The sequence below is a fragment of the Carcharhinus amblyrhynchos genome, chromosome 24 (assembly GCF_965287045.1).
Source record: "Carcharhinus amblyrhynchos chromosome 24, sCarAmb.v2.hapA, whole genome shotgun sequence".
In the NCBI taxonomy this organism is placed as follows: domain Eukaryota; kingdom Metazoa; phylum Chordata; class Chondrichthyes; order Carcharhiniformes; family Carcharhinidae; genus Carcharhinus; species Carcharhinus amblyrhynchos.
Window position 1 is genome coordinate 44626921 of NC_137347.1, and position 18748 is coordinate 44645668.

Here is an 18748-nt window from a genome sequence, read left to right on the forward strand (position 1 = left end):
CTAGGTCACGATGTAGAGATGTCAGTGTTGCACTGGGGTAAACACAGTAAGAAGTCTCACAACACCAGGTCAACTCCATGGGTCGGCAGTGCTTCTGCAGTGAGCTCCAGAAGCTCTGGCATCACCTGGCACTGCCAGTCCTGGAGGACAACCTACATTCTTGCCATGGTGGTCAAGCCCTTTGCGATGGCTACTTGAGTTGGGGGCCACCTGTCAATGGCTGCAGCAAGTGCCCTCTGAGGCTGGACCATGCTCTCAAGGGCTGTTGCTGTAACCTGCTGTGTCTCAGCTTTGTCCCGCTGGGTCTCGAGCCTCTCAGCAATGGGCCATAGAATCCTGAGAAGCCTGTTCAGTCCTTCAGCTGTGACCTGCGGCGACTCGACTATTGCTTGGAGCCTGCCATTCATGGTGAGAATCCCCTGCCCCAGGCTTGCCATTGCAGATGCCACCCTTGCAGTGTTGGCTGGGGAACCACACAAGACAGGCAATAACTGGTATGCCTGAAAGCTTTGGTACTCCTTGTGGCGGGTCCAGTGTGGCCGTCAGCCCCTCCTGCATTCCCTGGCTCTGTCACCGCATCTCCAGCACCTGAGGGAGAAGTGATCTCGGAGGCCCAGCATGTGACCTGGGGCCAGCTGAGTCCTCACCCCCGGCAGGCCCCTGAATGCCAGAGGCTGAGGATGTTCCCTCCTCTGCCCGTTGTACATCAGTAGGTGTGTCGTGTGCCTGAGAGAGTGAGCCAGAAGCCTTGCCGCTAACTGGACCCACTGATGTCAGAGTCTCCTGGATGGTGATTTGCGAGGTGGAAGCTGAAGCAAAACTGGTTCCAGCCTCGAAGGTCCGTTCACCCGCTTCCTCCGAGGAGTCTGAGCCGTCAGGGGCAGGATGGGTGGGAGCAGCAGCGGAGGCCACAATTCCTGATGGCCCAGGTGTGTCAGGGTCCCTTCCTGCATCACAGGGCACTAGGTTAAGTGCAAGGAAGGGTCAGGGATCTGAGCTGCATGCAGCTTACTTGAGATTTCCCCAGAAAGTGGAGGATTGACAGGTCCTCATGTGTATGCCCCAGTTCGACCAGACTGTCAGTAATAACCCGCATCCCTCCTCTCCCACAAGCTCCAGTGCCCGCGACTCAAAGAGGGTGAGGACCCGGATCTCAGGCACACCACCCCCTGTCTTCACCCTCTCCCGATGGTTATGGGTCTTCCTCTCCTGTGGGGACAGAAGCAGCCGTGTAAAATCTGATGGTACAAATCCTGCAGGGGATTGGGGGGCCGGGGGGGGGGGGGGGGGGGGGGGGGGGGTGTGTGGAGGGGAGGGAGGCCTCAGGGGGCAAACTCTGTGGGGGGGAGGAGGGAGGTGCTTGTGAGGTCAGGGACTAAAACCATGCAGAGTGCTGGGGATTGGGGGGGAATCAGGAGGTCATTTAGGGAGAAGATGCTCGATGAGGTTAAACAGCCACCCTTGCTGCCCGGATCAGGCCATTCAGCTTTTTGCAACACTGCTTCTCCTGGCCAGTGCCCTGGCACTAACGCATGCTGCCACCACCTCCCAGGCTGTGTTTCCCTCTCTATCTCTGGGACAGTGTCCTGCTAGAGGGAAGACGATGTCCCACCTTGTCTCCATCACCTCCAAAACAGATGCTGTCTTGCTGGAGGCCATTCCTTCCTGCCCTGCCTGCCTGTCTGTCCATTGCTGGGGTATTTATGGAGCTCTCCCTTGTTCAGACAGATCAGCTACAGGCAGTTTGGGCGAGTCAGGCGCCCATGAGAGCATTCTAGCGAGTTTAATGCAGTTTGTCTTGTTACAATGGAGGGGAAGCCAAGTCAGTACTTGTGCCTGTGTGATGATCAGGGGTAGGAAGAGAGAGTCTTGATACTCAGCCATCAGGCCCGGGTGTGGGGGGTGGTGGGTGATGAGTGGACCAAGTCCCAGGAGTTCTGGAGGGGGGGGGGTGCATAAGGGGATCAGTAATGTTGGGGGTGAGGGGTTTGTGGGAGGGGGGGGGAGGCTGTGTCTGGCGCAGGGCATGCTGTGCATGCGCAGTTTGTGGTTCTGATTCGAGATACCAGCTGCCTGGTGAATTAGGCTCTGCCCACTGCCCCCAGCAGCTGGAAACGGTCTAGCCCATATTTTCAAAGACTGAGTGCGGATGATTGGAGTGAAAGCCCGCCCAAAAAACGGATCAGCAACTCTTCCATTTTCACACTAGCTGGGCACTTAGGCCAAAATTTTACCACCTCGTCTGCCCCAGAACGGCATTGCCCATTGGCCTGGGACGGGATCTTAACAAGCCTTGGGGTGGACGAGATGATAAAATTAGAATCTCAATTCTGCCCAACAAGTCTATAAACAGAAATCAGAAATAATGGGCCCATTAGTCATACTCCTATTATATGTAAAATATTAGAATCAATTCCCAGGAACAAACTAGCTAAAGAATTATTTGATGCAATGAGCATTTAGACACCAACAGTTAACTGGAGTTGAGTGGAAGGTGTCCCTGTCTTATCCGTCCTCCTCAACTCTTACAGGAAGTAACAATGTGCAAATTTCTCCAGTGTTACTAAGTTCCACATGAAAGGGGAATTAATTAAACTCAGAGCTGTGGAAATGGGTTCAAAACTGGCTAGAACGATTGAGAATGATTCATTGTTGAGAGTTTGGGGGTGGGGGCGTTGCAGTGGGGAAGGAAGTTCAAACTCAGAAGTGCCGGGGCTCAGTTAAAAGATCATTGTCGGTTCAAATTTACACAAATAACATAAATTCCAAAAATTATCCCAAACTAGGAGAGAAACAAAACTTTATCCAAGATTTACACAATGAATTGGATGCAACGTGCATCGCACATACACACAATAATATTCACACACTCACACACACACACACACACACACGCACTTACACAAACACACACACACACACACACACACACAGCAATGTTCACACACACACACACCGACACACACACACACACACACACACACACACACACCGACACACACACACTCACACACCCAGACACAAAGTTAAATAAGGAACTAAGAAAGAGATTGAAGGAAGGAGTAAAACATCGTGGAGTTTGTTTTAATAATGTGTGAGGGAGGCATGTCACTAAGGATCTTGTCTGAGTTTGTTCAATAAAATAGATACCAAAATGCCACAAGAAATCAAAGGTTCTACATTGAGGAAATCTGCATGCTGAATCCAGGAGTACTTGCAGAAGTCCTGGAATTTCACACATGTGTGGAATTAGTTTGTAAAAATGAGTTAGCAATGATGCAAGTGTTGGAACTGCACGACATTCTTGGAATTCCTGTCAGTTCCGGAATTTCTGTGATTCCACACATTCTCAACACTACCCAGTTATAGTAAGCAGCCTCAGAACACCAGGTTAAAGTCCAACACGTTTATTTCATAGCATGAGCTTTCGAAGGTTGCCCCTTCATCAGGTGAGTGGAGTATTTGGTTCACAAACAGGGCATATATAGACACAAACTCAATTTACAAGAAAATGGTTGGAATGCGAGTCTTAACAGGTAATCAAGTCTTACAGGTACAGACAATGTGAGTGGGGAGACGGTTAAGCACAGATTAAAGAGCAAACGACCCAGCCTTCAGGAGGACAGTGGTCATGACACCATACAACCCTGCTACAGCAACCTCTGCAAGACACGTCAGATCATCGACACAGATGCCACCATCTCACGTGAGAACACCATCCACCAGGTACACAGTACATACTCTTGCAACTCGGCCAACGTTGTCTACCTGATATGCTGCAGGAAAGGATGTCCTGAGGCATGGTACATTGGGGAGACCATGCAGACACTACGACAATGGATGAATGAACACCGCTCGACAATCACCAGGTAAAAGTGTTCCTTTCCTGTTGGGGAACACTTCAGCGGTCACGGGCATTCGGCCTCTAATCTTTGGGTAAGCGTTCTCCAAACCAGCTTTCACGACACATAAGTGCGCAGAGTCGCTGAGCAGAGACTGATAGCCAAGTTCCGCACACATGAGGATGGCCTCAACCAGGACCTTGGGATCATGTCGCAATATTTGTAACCCCCGCGACTTGTCTGGTCTTGCAAAATCTCTCTAATTTTCCAGGCTGGAGACAATACACATCTCTTTAACCTGTGCTTAACCCTCTCTCCACTCACATTGTCTGTACCTGTAAAGACTTGATTACCTGTTTAAGACTCACATTCCAACCATTATCTTGTAAATTGAGTCCGTGTCTATATATGCCCTGTTTGTGAACACAACTGTCCACTCACCTCGTGATTCCAAATAAACCTGTTGGGCTTTATCCTAATGTTGTGAGAATTCTTACTGTGTCTACTTCAGTCCAACACTGGCATCTCCACATCATGGCTACCCAGATATAGAAGTGACAAGTCATTTACTGCCTGGAGCAGATAAACTTGCTATGGGTGTGTGTGTATGTACGTGTGTGTGTGTGTGTGTGTGTGTGTGAGGCTGGGTGTGTGTGTGGGGGTGGGTGTGTGGGGGGAGGTGTGTGTGTGGGAGTGGGTGTGTGTGGAGGTGGGCATGTGTGTGTGTGTGTGTGTCTGTGTGGGGTGGGTGTGTGTGTGTGGAAGTGGGTGTGCGTGTCAGGGTAGGTGTGTGTGTCTGTGTGGGATGGGGTGGGTGTGTGTGTGTCCAGAGTGAAATAGCCAATTGCAGTTTGAGAATTAACATCTACTGAAAAATGAAGTGTTGCCATTTTAAAAACTGGATGTACAATTTTGACAAAGGAGCAGAATTTATTCCTGTTTCAGCAATATTAAATATCGAAGTGTATTAGTTGTTTTGTACAAAAACAGAGTACCTTGTTTCCTTTTTGCTTCATAAAGGACAGTGAGAATCTGAATCTCTCTATGAAATTGTTGAGTTAGGCCAGGATATTAAAAGGTTCAATACTGAGGGTATCGGTAAAGTTAAGGAGCAGTGTTTTCCCAAAAAAAGGCAGGATTTTACAGCCTCGCTCGACTGAGACCGGAAATTCCTACTGAAGTCAACGATCATTTCGAATAAGAAAAAATGGTACAATAGGTTAAAGGGGCTGAATGGCCTCCTCTTGTTCTAATATTGTAACAGCTAGAATTTCAACTTAACTAATAATTTAGAGGTAAAATGCTGTGTGTGTTTTTGGCCTTACTGTACTATATTAGCTGTAAAGGTCTTCCTGTCAGGCTGTTTAAGAGGAAGAAACCTTTATCTTTACCAATACAGCAATAAATTAAAACAGTGCAGTAAATAACAAGAAGACTAAACGTGCACGGCTAAAACAGACAGCTCGCCTCGCCTGCTGCCTGCTGTAACCCGAGACTGGATTCCTCATTCTCTATTGCTCGAGGGAGCAGATGGTTCATCACTGAGAGATTGCGTGGGGCTGCCTTGTTCCTCTCTATTCATGGAATGCATGATCATTATGTCAGACATACCGCCCTCCCCTGTGACCAGCACTGTATCCACAGCCCAAAAGGTTAAACCAAGAAGCTTTTTCTATATGGTGCTGGTTCAGTTTGGATGCTGAGGGTTTGTATTCAGGAACCCGATTCTACCCTAACACTGCTACAACTGGCGTGCTCAGTCTGGATGCCACGCTTGAAAAGGGCGATATGAATACAGATCGTATTATCATTAAATTCTAATCTCATGGGGAGTCGACTCACTTTCCCAGAATCTGAATTAATATGACGTTAAAATAAATGCAGTTACCATTTACACACTATCAAATGTTACACACTCTCCCTGTTACACGGATTAAAGTGCTGAAAGCTGCAGCTTTGTTTCCTGACTTCAAAAACAGTGCATGTAACATTTCAGGAAAATAATACCTGCTCTTATATTTCATCAGATCAGGTAGCCAGCGAGTCTCAAAGCACGTTAAAACAATTCCCTGTGAGAAACCTGTCTAATAGAATCGTTGAATCCTTATAGTGCAGAAGGAGACCATTTGGCCCATTGCCTGTGCACCAACTCTCCGAAAGAGCATCTTACCCAAGACTATCCCTCTATCCCATCCCTGAACCTCCATGTATTTAGCCTGGCCAATCCACCTAACCTGCACATCTTTGGAGTGTGGAAGGAAACTGGGGTCCCTGTAGACATGGGGAGAACGTGTCCATACAGACAGTCACCCAACGCCAGAATCAAACGTGAGTTTGTGGCACTGTGAGGTAGCACTGTGCCACCATGCTGCCCATAATGACAATGGAGCCATTATCTATTGTTGTAAAAACTCATCTGATTCATTAATGTCCCCTTCAAGGAAGGAAATCTATCGTCCTTACCTGGTCTGGCCTACATGTGACTCCAGAACCACAGCAATGTGGTTGATTCTTAACCACCCTCTGAAACAGCTGAGTGAGACTCTCAATTGTGTAATAATCTGCCTTCCTTTTTTGCTACCAAAGCGGATAACCTCACATTTACCCACATTATACTGCATCTGCCATGCATTTACCCACTCACTCAATTTATCCAGATTGCACTCAGGGATCTCTGCATCCACCTCACAGCTCACCCTCCCACACAGCTTTGTGTCATCTGTAAATTTGAAGATGTTACATTTAGTTCCCTCATCTAAATCATTAATATATATATTGCGAATAGCTGAGATCCCAGCAAGATCCCTGTGGTATCCAATAATCACTGCCTGCCATTTGGAAAAAGACGCATTTATTCCTACTCTTTGTTTCCTGTCTGCTGACCAGTTTTCAATCCAGCTCAATACACTTCCCCAATTCCATGCATTTTACTTTTATATTTTTAATGCATTTTATATTTAACAGTCTGGAAGATGTGCTGGTTAGATGCATTGACCGGAACAGGCACTGGAGTGTGGTGACTAGGGGAATTTCACAGTAACTACATTGCAATATTAATGTAAGCCTTAGTTGTGACTACTAAACAAAATTTACTTTTGCTTTACTTTTTTACTTTACATATTAATCTCTGATAGTAAAATATAATTAATCTCCAAATAAACCACATTCACTGGCTCTCATCAACTCTACTAGTTTTTTGAAGAATTCCAGTAGATTTATTGGGGCATGATTTCCATTTCATAAATCCCCACGCTGACTCAGTCCGATCCTCCCGCTGTTAGAAAAAATACAGAAATGATTGAAGAGAATGGGCCCAGGGAGGAAGAACCTTGATGAGACAGATAGATTTCAGAAATTCAGACAGTTTTCATTGGAGAAAAGATTTGGTGGAGCTTTTCAAAATCATCTGAAGACTGGACAGGGAGAAACTACCCCACTAGTAGAAGGATCGAGAATCAGAGAATATTCCTTCACACTCCAAACTTGTAGCTTTTTTTGATGGTGGCCAGGCTTTGGGGAGTCAGGAGGTGAGTTATTTGCCATAAGATTCCTAGCCATTGACCTGCTTGGAGAGTCACAGTATTTATATGGTTAATCCAGTTCTGTTTCTGGTCAATGGTAACCCCTAGGATATTGATAGTGGGAGATTCAGTCATAATATTTGAATGTCAAAGCGAGATGGTTAGATTGACTCTTATTGGAGATGGCTGTTGCATGTGGTGTGAATATTATTTGTCAATTATCAGTCCAAGTCTGAATGTTGTCCAGGTCCTGCTGCAAATGGACATGGACTGCTTCAGTATCTGAGGAATCACAGATGTATACTGAACACTAATCATTACTGCACGCTCTCATTTCTGACTTTACGAAGAAGGGTGGAGCAGCTGAGGATAGTTGGGCCCAGGACACTACCAGCCTCCCATCCATTGACTCTGGCTACACTTCCTGCTGCCTCAGCAAAGCAGCCAGCATAATTAAGGACCCCACACACCCCGGATATTCTCTCTTCCACCTTCTCCCGTCGGGAAAAAGATACAAAAGTCACGTACTAACTGACTCAAGAACAGCTTCTTCCCTGCTGCTGTCAGACTTTTGAATGGACCTACCTCGCATTAAATTGATTTTTGTCTACACCCTCGCTGTGACTGTAACACTACATTCTGCAATCTCTCCTTTCCTTCTCCATGAACAGTATGTTTTGCCTGTATAGCACACAAGAAACAATACTTTTCACTGTATACTGATACATGTGACAATAATAAATCAAATCAAATCAAATCAAACCCTAAGGGACTCCTGCAGAGATGTTCTGGAGCTGAGATGATTGACTCCAACAATCACAGCCATTTTACTTTGTGCCAGGTACATCTCCAACTGGCAGAGAGTTTCCCCCAATGCCCATTAACTTCAATTTTGCTCAAGATTGTTGATAGCACTTTTGCTTAAATGCTGCCTTGATGTCAAGGATTGTCACTCTCACATCATCTCTGGCATTCAGCTCTTTTGTCATTATTTCAACCTAGGCTGGAATGAGGTTGGGAACTGACTGACTCTGGCAAAACCCAAACTGGGGTTCACTGAGCAGGTTATCGCTGAGCAGGTTATCGCTGAGCAGGTTATCGCTGAGCAGGTGCTGCTTGATCGCACTGTTGATGACCCCTTCCATCACTTTACTGATGATCGAGAGTAGACTGATTGGGCAGTGATTGGCTGGATTAGATTTATCCTGGTTTTCATTGACAAGACTCACTGGCAATTTTCCACATTATCAAATAAATGCCAGTGTTGCAGCTATTCTGGAACAGTTTGACTAAGAGTGCAGCAAGTTCTGGAGCACAAATCTTCAGCACTGGAATATTGTCAGGACCCTTCACCTTTTCAGTGTCCAGTGCAATCAGCTGTTTCTTGGTATCAATGGAGTGAATTGAATTGTCTGAAGACTGACATCTGTGATACTGGGGACCTTTGGAGGAGGCCAAGATTAATCATCCACTCAGCAGCCCTGGCTAAAGATGGTTACAAATGCCTTTTGCACTGATATTCTGGTCTCTCCCATCATTGAGGATGGGGAACTTTCTCCTCCAAAATGTTGTTTAATTATTTACCACCATCCATGGCTGAATGCTACAGTAGAGTTTTGATTGCATGCACTGGTTGTGTGCTTGGGTTGTTCTCTTTGTAACATGTTGCACCAACCTTCAGAATGTCACATCATGATGCAGTTTCACTAGGTTGGTAGCTCATTTCTCGGTATGTTTGGTGCTGTTCCTGTACTGTCCTTCACCTTCCACGACCTGACAATGTCTCAATGTGGAGATGCTGGCATTGGTCTGGGATAAACACTGTAAGAAGGCTCACAACACCAGGTTAAAGTCCAACAAGTTTATTTGGTAGCAAAAGCCACTAGCTTTTGGAGTGCTGCTCCTTCGTCAGGTGAGTGGGAGTTCTGATCGCAAACAGGGCATATAAAGACACAAACTCAATTTACAAAATAATGATTGGAATGTGAGTCTTTACAACTGATCAAGTTTTAAAGATACTAACAATGTGAGTGGAGAGAGCTTTAAGCAGAGGTTAAAGAGATGTGTATTGTCTCCAGACAGGACAGTTAGTGAGATTTTGCAAGTCCGGGTAAGTCATGGGGATTACAGATAGTAACCCATGATCCCAGTTGAGGCTGTCCTCATGTGTGTGGAACTTGGCTATCAGTCTCTGCTCAGCGACTCTGCGATGCCGTGTGTTGTGAAGGACGCCTTGGAGAACACTTACCCGAAGATCAGAGGCCAAATGCCCGTAATCACTAAAGTGTTCGCCAACAGGAAGAGAACAGTCTTGCCTGGTGATTGTTGAGCAATGTTCATTCATCCGTTGTTGTAGCGTCTCCATGGTTTCCCCAATGTACCATGCTTTGGGACATCCTTTCCTGCAGCGTATCAGGTAAACAATGTTGGCCGAGTTGCAAGAGTATGTACCGTGTACCTGGTGGATGGTGTTCTCACGTGAGATGATGGCATCCGTGTTGATGATCCAACATGTCTTGCAGAGGTTGCTGTGGCAGGGTTGTGTGGTGTTGTGGTCACTGTTCTCCTGAAGACTGGGTAGTTTGCTGCGAACAATGGTCTGTTTGAGGCTGTGCAGATGTTTGAAGGCAAGAAGTGAGGGTGTGGGGATGGCCTTACTGAGATGTTCGTCTTCATAATGACATGTTGAAGGCTCTGGAGAAGATGTCGTAGCTTCTCCGCTCCGGGCAAGTACTGGACGACGAAGGGTACTCTGTCCACCGTGTCCTGTGTTTGTCTTCTGAGGAGGTCGGTGCAGTTTTTTGCTGTGGAACGTCAGAACTGTCGATCGATGAGTCAAGCGCCATATCCTATTCTTATGAGGGCATCTTTCAGTGTCTGGAGGTGTCTGACACGATCCTCCTCATCTGAGCAAATCCTGTGTATACGGAGGGCTTGTCCATAGGGGATGGCTTCTTTAACGTGTTTAGGGTGGAAGCTGGAGAAGTGGAGCATTGTGAGGTTATCCATGGCCTTGTGGTGCAGTGAGGTGCTGACGTGACCGTCCTTAATGGAGATGCGTGTGTCCAAGAATGCAACCGATTCCAGAGAATAGTTCATGGTGATGCTGATGGTGAGATGGAACTTATTGATGTCATCATGTAATTGTTTCAGTGATTGTTCACCATGAGTCCAAAGGAAGAAAATGTCATCGATGTATCTAGTGTATATCATCGGATGAAGGTCCTGTGCAGTGAAGAAGTCTTGTTCGAACCTGTGCATGAAGATGTTGGCATATTGAGGTGCGAATTTGATCCCCATGGCTGTTCTGTGTCACCCATCAATGCAGTGTAGACACTGTTATGTTGTGTGAAGCAGCCAATTTGTGCAGAATTCGAGTTTCCAGCAAGCTCCCATCAGCAGCAATGTGATGGTAACCTCATAACCTGTATCGCTTTGTGATATGGAGCGATAAATATTTGCCTGGGCTATCGGACAGTCCCTGAAGGATGATCAGCAATCTTTGCTGCCTAGCTGAGAGGTGGATCCACTGCAGTGACCAATTTAAATGAAAGAGAGGTCTACAGCTTGCTGCCAGTGAAAGGAGGACAAAGCTGATTATATTTCTAGTAACAAGAAAAATAAAAAAACTTGAACATTAATGAGAATACAATGGGTAAAAATAAGATGTGTCGGTTGTTGAGGTATCTGGATTCAGCCTCATATGTGGGCTGTGTGGTGGAGTGGGAATGGGGGGAGGGTGGTGGGTGAATTAAGGCCTGGGGGTTGGGAAGGGGGGTGGTGGCAGCATCCTGTTCTCCCCCCATAAGAAACCTAATTAAACAGGAGACAAACTCCCTCCAGGTGAAGGGGACGTCATATGGTTTTAATGTTTACATTAGACAACTTGCCAAGTGTCCAAGTATTCAGCACAGGATATAGTTATCATCACAGGATAACACACCCAGTGTTCATCATGATGGCAAGCTAAAACATTGCTTCAGTTACAAACTCTGACCTATGAAGCAATAGGTTGTAAGTGACTAAGTGGCAGCTTCAGATCCCCATTCCAGATATCAAAGTGAGAGACAGGAGCCTGATGAGGTCATTATTGCTTTAGTTTGGAGCTTTGCCAGACAGATGCGACAGGCTTGGATTCACGTTAACTTTTAACACAAAGAAAAGGAATCCTCTTCCACCCAGCCAATCAATTCTCAATGGAGTATTTTCTGTAGCCCTGCCTAGCCAGCTGGCCATTCCTCATGTGTGAACGTGGACAAGTGAACTTGGTCTAACTGTAGCTTGTTTCAGTCTGTATCCTTCCCGCACGCTCCAGTAGGGATCATCCAGCTGCCCCCTTATCCCAAACCAGCAAACCCAATCTTAACACAGCGAAGGAGAGGAATGAAGGGAAAATGGGATAGTCTGGAAGGTGGAGTTGATACAGAAGATCAGCCAGGGTTTTACTGAGTGGAGCAGGCTTTGATAGTCTATTCTTGCTTTTCTTTATGCTTTTAGGATTAGACACCAAAGTGAAAGTTTTGCTCCTGCCAGTGGGACCATCATTCAGAGGAGATGTTAAACCCAGGTCTTTTCTGCTCTCACAGGGTTAAAGATCCCTGGCACTATTTTGAAGAATGGAGAGGGAAGTGGGAGGTTCCCCAGTATCCTGTCCAATATTAATCCCTCAATCAACATCACTAAAACAGATAATCTGATCATTATCACATTGCTGTTTGTGGGATCTTGCTGTGTACAAATTAGGAGAATGATTTCCTACATTACAACAGTACTTCACTGACTGTGAAACACTTTGAGACGTCCTGTGTTTGTGAAAGGTGCTATAGAAATGCAAGTCTATCTGAGGTCAGTGTTGGACAGTGCGTCAATCAGGCGAGCGATCCAGGGAGGTCAAATGTTCATGCTGAGTTATTTTTGATATTTTGGAATGACAGGGCTGGATTTGATGCTCCCTCACTGGCACGTTTGAAGGTGAGGGGCTGGTCCCCTTCCAACACCACCTACCCCCCTCCTCTACCCCCATCTTTATGAAATTTTAAGGGGGGGACGGGCAGGAGAGGCACAGGGCAGCTTGCCCGACCTTAGCCTCTATGAGGCTCAATTAATGGTTCTTTAAGAGTCTCGGCGCACCCCCTGGGGAGAGGGGGGTAGCTTCACGCTGTGCAGGAAGCCGTGAAGCTATAACAGCACAGCCTGCCATTGGGTAGGGAGAGAGGAAACTTCCTCTGGGGGGGGGGGCTCCCCATTGGAGGCAGCTTCTCCAAGGTCACTCTCCCTTTAACCCTTCTCCTGCCTCTTGATCCCGCACTCCCAGCCCTCTCGCTGGGTGACTTTACTATGGGCTCTTCTGTATGTGGGGCAGCCTGTAGACTCAGGAGTGATGGGCAGCCCTGTGAGGTGGGATTTTCTCACAAGGAAGGGGCATTTCTGTTGCGCTTCTCCCAGTGTTACACTGAGTGGAGCAGCTGGAGGGCGGTGGGTGAGCTCCCCGACAATGTTTTAGGTGGGAATGGGAGTGGTCGGGATCTGCGGTGCCCCATAAAACCCAGCCCATAGTTCATGTGTTACTGACAGTTAAATAGCCCATTGATCTTTTCCAAGGAGCAATGCTGATTAATTGTACCAGCAGTGTCCTGTGCACAGATAACAGGCTGATTATTAATATTAAATTAACAAATAACATCTATCCGTTCCGCCATGGTGAATGAGAGGAATCAATTAATATCAGCAAAATACAAATTGCTGAGATTCATAGTCACAATCCTCAGGTGGAAGCAAAGAACAAAGTACAAAAAAATTACAGGAACAGGCCCTTCGGCCCTCCAAGCCTGCACTGACCATGCTGCCCGACTGAACTAAAACCCCCTAGCCTTCTGGGGAATGAGATGAGTACATCTCATTCATGTACTTGTCAAGACGCCCCTTAAAACTCACTATTGTATCCACTTCCACTCCCTCCCCCCCGGCAGCGAGTTCCAGGCACCCACCACTCTCTGTGTAAAAAATCTGCCTCGTACATCTCCTTTAAACCTTGCCCCTCGCACCTTAAACCTGTCCCCCCCGAGTAATTGACTCATCCACCCTGGGGAAAAGCTTCTGACTATCCACTCTGTCCATGGCCCTCATAATCTTACAAATTTCTATCAGGTCACCCCTTAACCTCCGTTGCTCCAGTGAGAATAAACCAAGTTTCTCCAACCTCTCCTCATAGCTAATGCCCTCCATTCCAGGCAACATCCTGGTAAATCTTTTCTGTATTGTCTCTAAAGCCTCCACATCCTTCTGGTTGTGTGATGACCAGAATTGAACACCATATTCTAAGTGTGGCCTAACTAAGGTTCTACAAAGCTGTAACATGACTTGCCGATTTTTAAACGCAACTGCATCATCCCCACATAACCCACCTTCACAAAACAACTGACTGATACCACTGAACCTTAACTCTCAGCTGAGTTAGAAATTCAATATTCAAGGATAAAACTTCACAAGATTCCTGGATGGAGCAGTTGACAACAGTATTGTCAGACTGGGGTTCTGGAGGGAGTGAATGCAATTTAATTGCAGCAGACGTTCTAGAAGTTTCACTTCTTTCCAATCATGCCACCGTATGGGTGGTGGCATGATGATATAATGGTTAGCATGCTGTCTCACAGTGCTGGTAACCCAGGTTCAGTTCCGACTTTGGGTCACTGACTGTGCGGAGTTTGCACGTTCTTCCTATGTCTACATGGGTTTCCTCAGCCAGTTTCCTCCCACAGTCTGATAGATGTGCTAGTTAGGTGTATTGACCATGCTAAATTCTGCCTCAGTATACTCGAATAGGCCAATGTAAGCCTACTTGTGACTAATAAATAAACTTTAAACTTTAATTCTGTAAGGTGTTTTTAGTTGAGCTGCAGGTACTTCTGAATTTACTCTTGTTTAAATTGTGGAACAAGCTTGTCTTGACATATTTGATTGAAATTCTGGCACTATTGTGAATCAACAACAAGGCCTTGTGTATTTTAAGAAGATTGTTTCCTGTTTCTGCGTCTGCAATTGATTCAAATCCATTTTATAATCAGTTTCACTGTCAGCTCACTGTTTAAATCGAATGATCAAACGGCCACACACATTCTTGCATTCATTTCATTCGTACTGTATTTTTTAGGCACCTCTTATCCAGCCTCTCCCAGAACAATCACATCCATGATATTCATGAGTTCTTCTGGAGCCTGTCAGGTGCTGAGCTGTTTTGGGGTGGGGACATTGTGGAACAGGTTCCTAATCTTTGCATTGTGCTCCAGGCACTCTCAGATCAGGTGCAGCAATGGGTTTGATGCAAAGTAAACCTCCCACATGGAACCAAAATGAGTCAGTGCTCTCAGGGGAGAAGGGAAGAAAGTTGAAGGAAAATCTGTAAAGTGTTTGTTGAATAGATTTTAGAACAGATGACCTGGTCTTTTGGTGGTTTTATGCTTTTAATTTCATAGACTAACATGAAACAGAAAAGTAATAAGTTAAAGAGAAACATTTAGAAGAACAGAGAGCACACGCCTGGTTAGATCAATATGCTGTATATCAGACATCAAAACATTTATCGGAATAATATTGTTATATGATATCCAATAAATCCCTGCCCTAATGCTGAACTTTGAACCAACCTGCTAGTCTTCCAACCGCTTTATTGTTGAGAAAAATATTTAATTGCCACTTGAGTCTGTTTGTACTGCCTATTCTTGTGCCTTTTTTGTGAGAAGGGCTGGTGGCCCCATTGCCTCTGAGTCAGCAGCTTGGGGGTTCAAGACCTACCTGAGAGAATAGTTGAGGCTAACAGTGACCACATTTTCTAACTATTTCATTGACTTTAAGCCATTTGGCAGGTCCTGAGTGTGCGAAAGGCACTATGTAAATGCAAGCACTTTTCTTGAGAAGGTGTTGTACTGTCAGAGGGGCGGTCTTTCAGACGAGATGTTAAACTGAGCCAAGTGTTCACTAAGAAGGGCAGCCAGGGGAGTTCTTCTGGTGTCCTCGACTAATACTGAATGAATAATTTGTCCTTGTTCCTTAAAGTCCTGGCCTCGAATTTGCTCCTTGGGAACAATTTGAATGTTTGACTCAATGTTGCTGTCATTTTTCTAGTGTCGAGTTACACCGACCTAACCTCCAAACCCCATTGAGTTATTCCAAAATTTAAAATTAGTGTAAATCAGTTCAATGAACATAAAGCTAGACTTCCAATTAGGCTGGGAGGAGATGTTGAACCCATACAAATCCACCTTTGCTTTGAGTTTTAAAAAGTTAGTTTGAACTCATTTAACTGTTACTCATAAACACTGACCGTAATATTTCAGAGCTTGCAGTTGGACAGCTTTTCAATTTTTGATGTGACTTTATACTTACGTCATAAAAACACAATAATAGAAAGAATGCAGAATGGGTTTTAATGAGAATATTTAAATGCTTGAAGAGTTGCGGTTACAATAATAGACCATTGAAATGATCTCATCTCTTGCTAAAACTGGAGCTCTGGTTGCAGAGTGAGGGAGCCCAGCCTGAGGCACGTGCAGACACATTGGACGGATGGGGTTGAGTCTCACAGGAGGTTTGGATACGAGTGAGGAGGAGCTGATGTATTGTAACTCTGCGTGGAGCTAACCTGCAGCCAGCCATTCCTGTTGGGTCAGTGCGATTGGCAGGACTGGAAGGGGATGTGAAACCTACTTCCTCCTATCATTGGCTCCTGACATCAATTTCACACTGGGTTGGATTTGTCCCGTTTGTACGTATGGGACATACCTGAACAATTTTCCACATTGCCGGGTAAATGCCAGGTTGTGGTTGAGTGCCATTCTGCTGCTGTTAATGGCCTATAGCACCTCACAGATGCCCAGTCTTGGGTTGCTGTCTGAAATCTATTCCATTTAGCACGGTGATAGTGCCATACCGTATGATGGACAGCGTCCTCAATGTGAAGGTGGGGCTTCATCATCACAAAGTCTTTGTGGTGGTCAGTCCTATCCACACTGTCATAGACAGATACACCTGTGGCAGGCAGGTTGGTGAGGATGAGGTCAAGTATGTTTTTCGCTCCCGTTGGTTCCTTCACCACCTGTCGCAGACCCAGTTTGGCAGCAAAGTCCTTTAGGGCTCAGTCAGCTCACTCTGTGATGGGGCTTCTGAGCCACTTCCCCCATCCAGAGTACTTTCTGCACCCTTGCCACCATCCTTGCCCGTTGGTTTGATCTGATGCCATGAGTCTTCATGTGGTCCAACGTCAATGTTAAGGACTCCCAGGATAATACGCTCCCACTGTATACCACTGTGCTGCCACCTCTGCTGGGTCTGCCCTGCCAGTGGGATCGGACATACTAAGAAATAGTGACAGTGGTGTTTGTGATATTTTTGGTAAGATTGGGTGAGTATAACTACATCAGGCTGTTGCTTGACTAGTCTGTGAAAAAGCTCTCCTAATTTTAGCACAACTTCCTAGATGTTAGTAAGGTTAAAAGGGCTGGGTTTGCTGTTGTCATTTCTGGTCCCTAGGTCAATGTTAGGTACTCCACCCGGTTTCATTCCTTATTGACACAGTTTTAGTCGTTTGATAAAACTGAATGGTTTACTAGGCCATTGCAGAGGAAACAACATTGCTATAAGTTTGGGATGGCAAAGATCCCTAAAGGACATTAGTGAACCAGGTGGGTTTTTACAACAATGGTTTCATGGTCAGAATTAGACTTTTAATTCCAGATTTGTTATTGAAAAAAATTCACCATCCAGATGATGAAACAAATCTTTCTACTCCTGAAATGAGTTTGAAGAGTTGAACATTGAGTGCTGTACACAGGGAACGTTAACAGGTACTTTCACTTTTGTTCCTGGGTTTATGGATCAGAAAGCTCAGAGATATATTGCAGTTTCAGTATTACACAGCGTGTTAGCAAATTGACACGTCAAAGCCAACAGGCCCAGTTGGAAGGTACCATGGGGTTAGAGTCGTGAAGAAGGCTTATAGTGTGTTAGCGTTCATTAACAGAGGGTTTGAGTTTAAAAGCCGTGGAGTTATGCTGCAACTATACAGGACCTTGGTGAGACCACATTTGGAATATTGTGTTCAGTTCTGGTCACCTCACTATAAGAAGGATGTGGAAGCATTGGAGAGAGTACAGAGGAGATTTACCAGGATGCTGCCTGGTTTGGAGTGTAGGTCTTATGAGGAAAGGTTGAGTGAGCTGGGGCTTTTCTCTTTAGAGCGGAGGAGGATGAGAGGTGACTTAATAGAGGTTTATCAGATGATGAGGGGGATTGATAGAGTGGATGTGCAACAACTATTTCTTCGGGTGGATGTAGCTGTTACTAGGGGGCATAACCATAAGTTTCATGGTGGGAGATATAGGAGGGTTGTCCGAGGTAGATTCTTCACTCAGAGAGTGGTTGGGGTGTGGAATGCACTGCCTGCTGTGATAGTGGAGTCGGACACTTTAGGAACTTTCAAGCGGTTATTGGATAGACACATGGAGCACACCAGAATGATAGGGAGTGGGATAGCTTGATCTTGGTTTCGGACAAAGCTTGGCACAACATCGAGGGCCAAAGGGCCTGTACTGTGCTGTACTGTTCTATGTTCTATGTTTTATACCAGAGTCTAACCTTTGCGTAACTGATTCTTTGGACGAGTATTTTCTAGCAGAAAATTTGGGGTCAGGAGGTGAGACCATTTTTCTTTTGTTTTATTCAAACAAATACAGAAAATTAAAAGTTTCTTTAGACGCTTGCATACCAAATATCCAGTTGGAACTGGTCCAGGCTGCTGGAGCACTGGCTGCTCTGTCCGCCTCCCTTCTGTTCTGAAATGGGTGTTGTTGGCAAGATCTCTTCCTTGGGCTCAACAATGCTGACAAAGGTTTCTTGGGAGTAATTTTACCACTTGGGTTCCATGGAAGCATGATCTTAACTTCAATTCCCAACACATCTTACCTTAGCAATAAGTGATGCACAGTTATATCAACATAATAGTTCCACTTGGTGAATGATGAATTTTAACCTGGAAATTAAAAAAAGTGTCTCATATCAAATTTCCCAGTTGTGATTGAGACTTTTGTCATAGTCTAAGCAACTGGACGAATGACTCATTAAGAAGTCTGACAGCACCAGGTTTAAATCCAACCAATTTATCTGATAGTAAACTCACAAGCTTTTGGGGTTTGTCCCTTTGTCAGGCATATGCTCTGTCTGAGGCCAGAACTCTCCATTCACCTGACCAAGGGGCAAACCCCGAAAGCTTGTGAGTTTACTATCAAATAAATTTGTTGGACTTTAACCTGGTGTTGTCAAGCTTCTTGCTCTGTTTACCCCAGTCCAATGTCGGCATCTCCACACAAATGACTCATCCCAGGAACTGTTTAT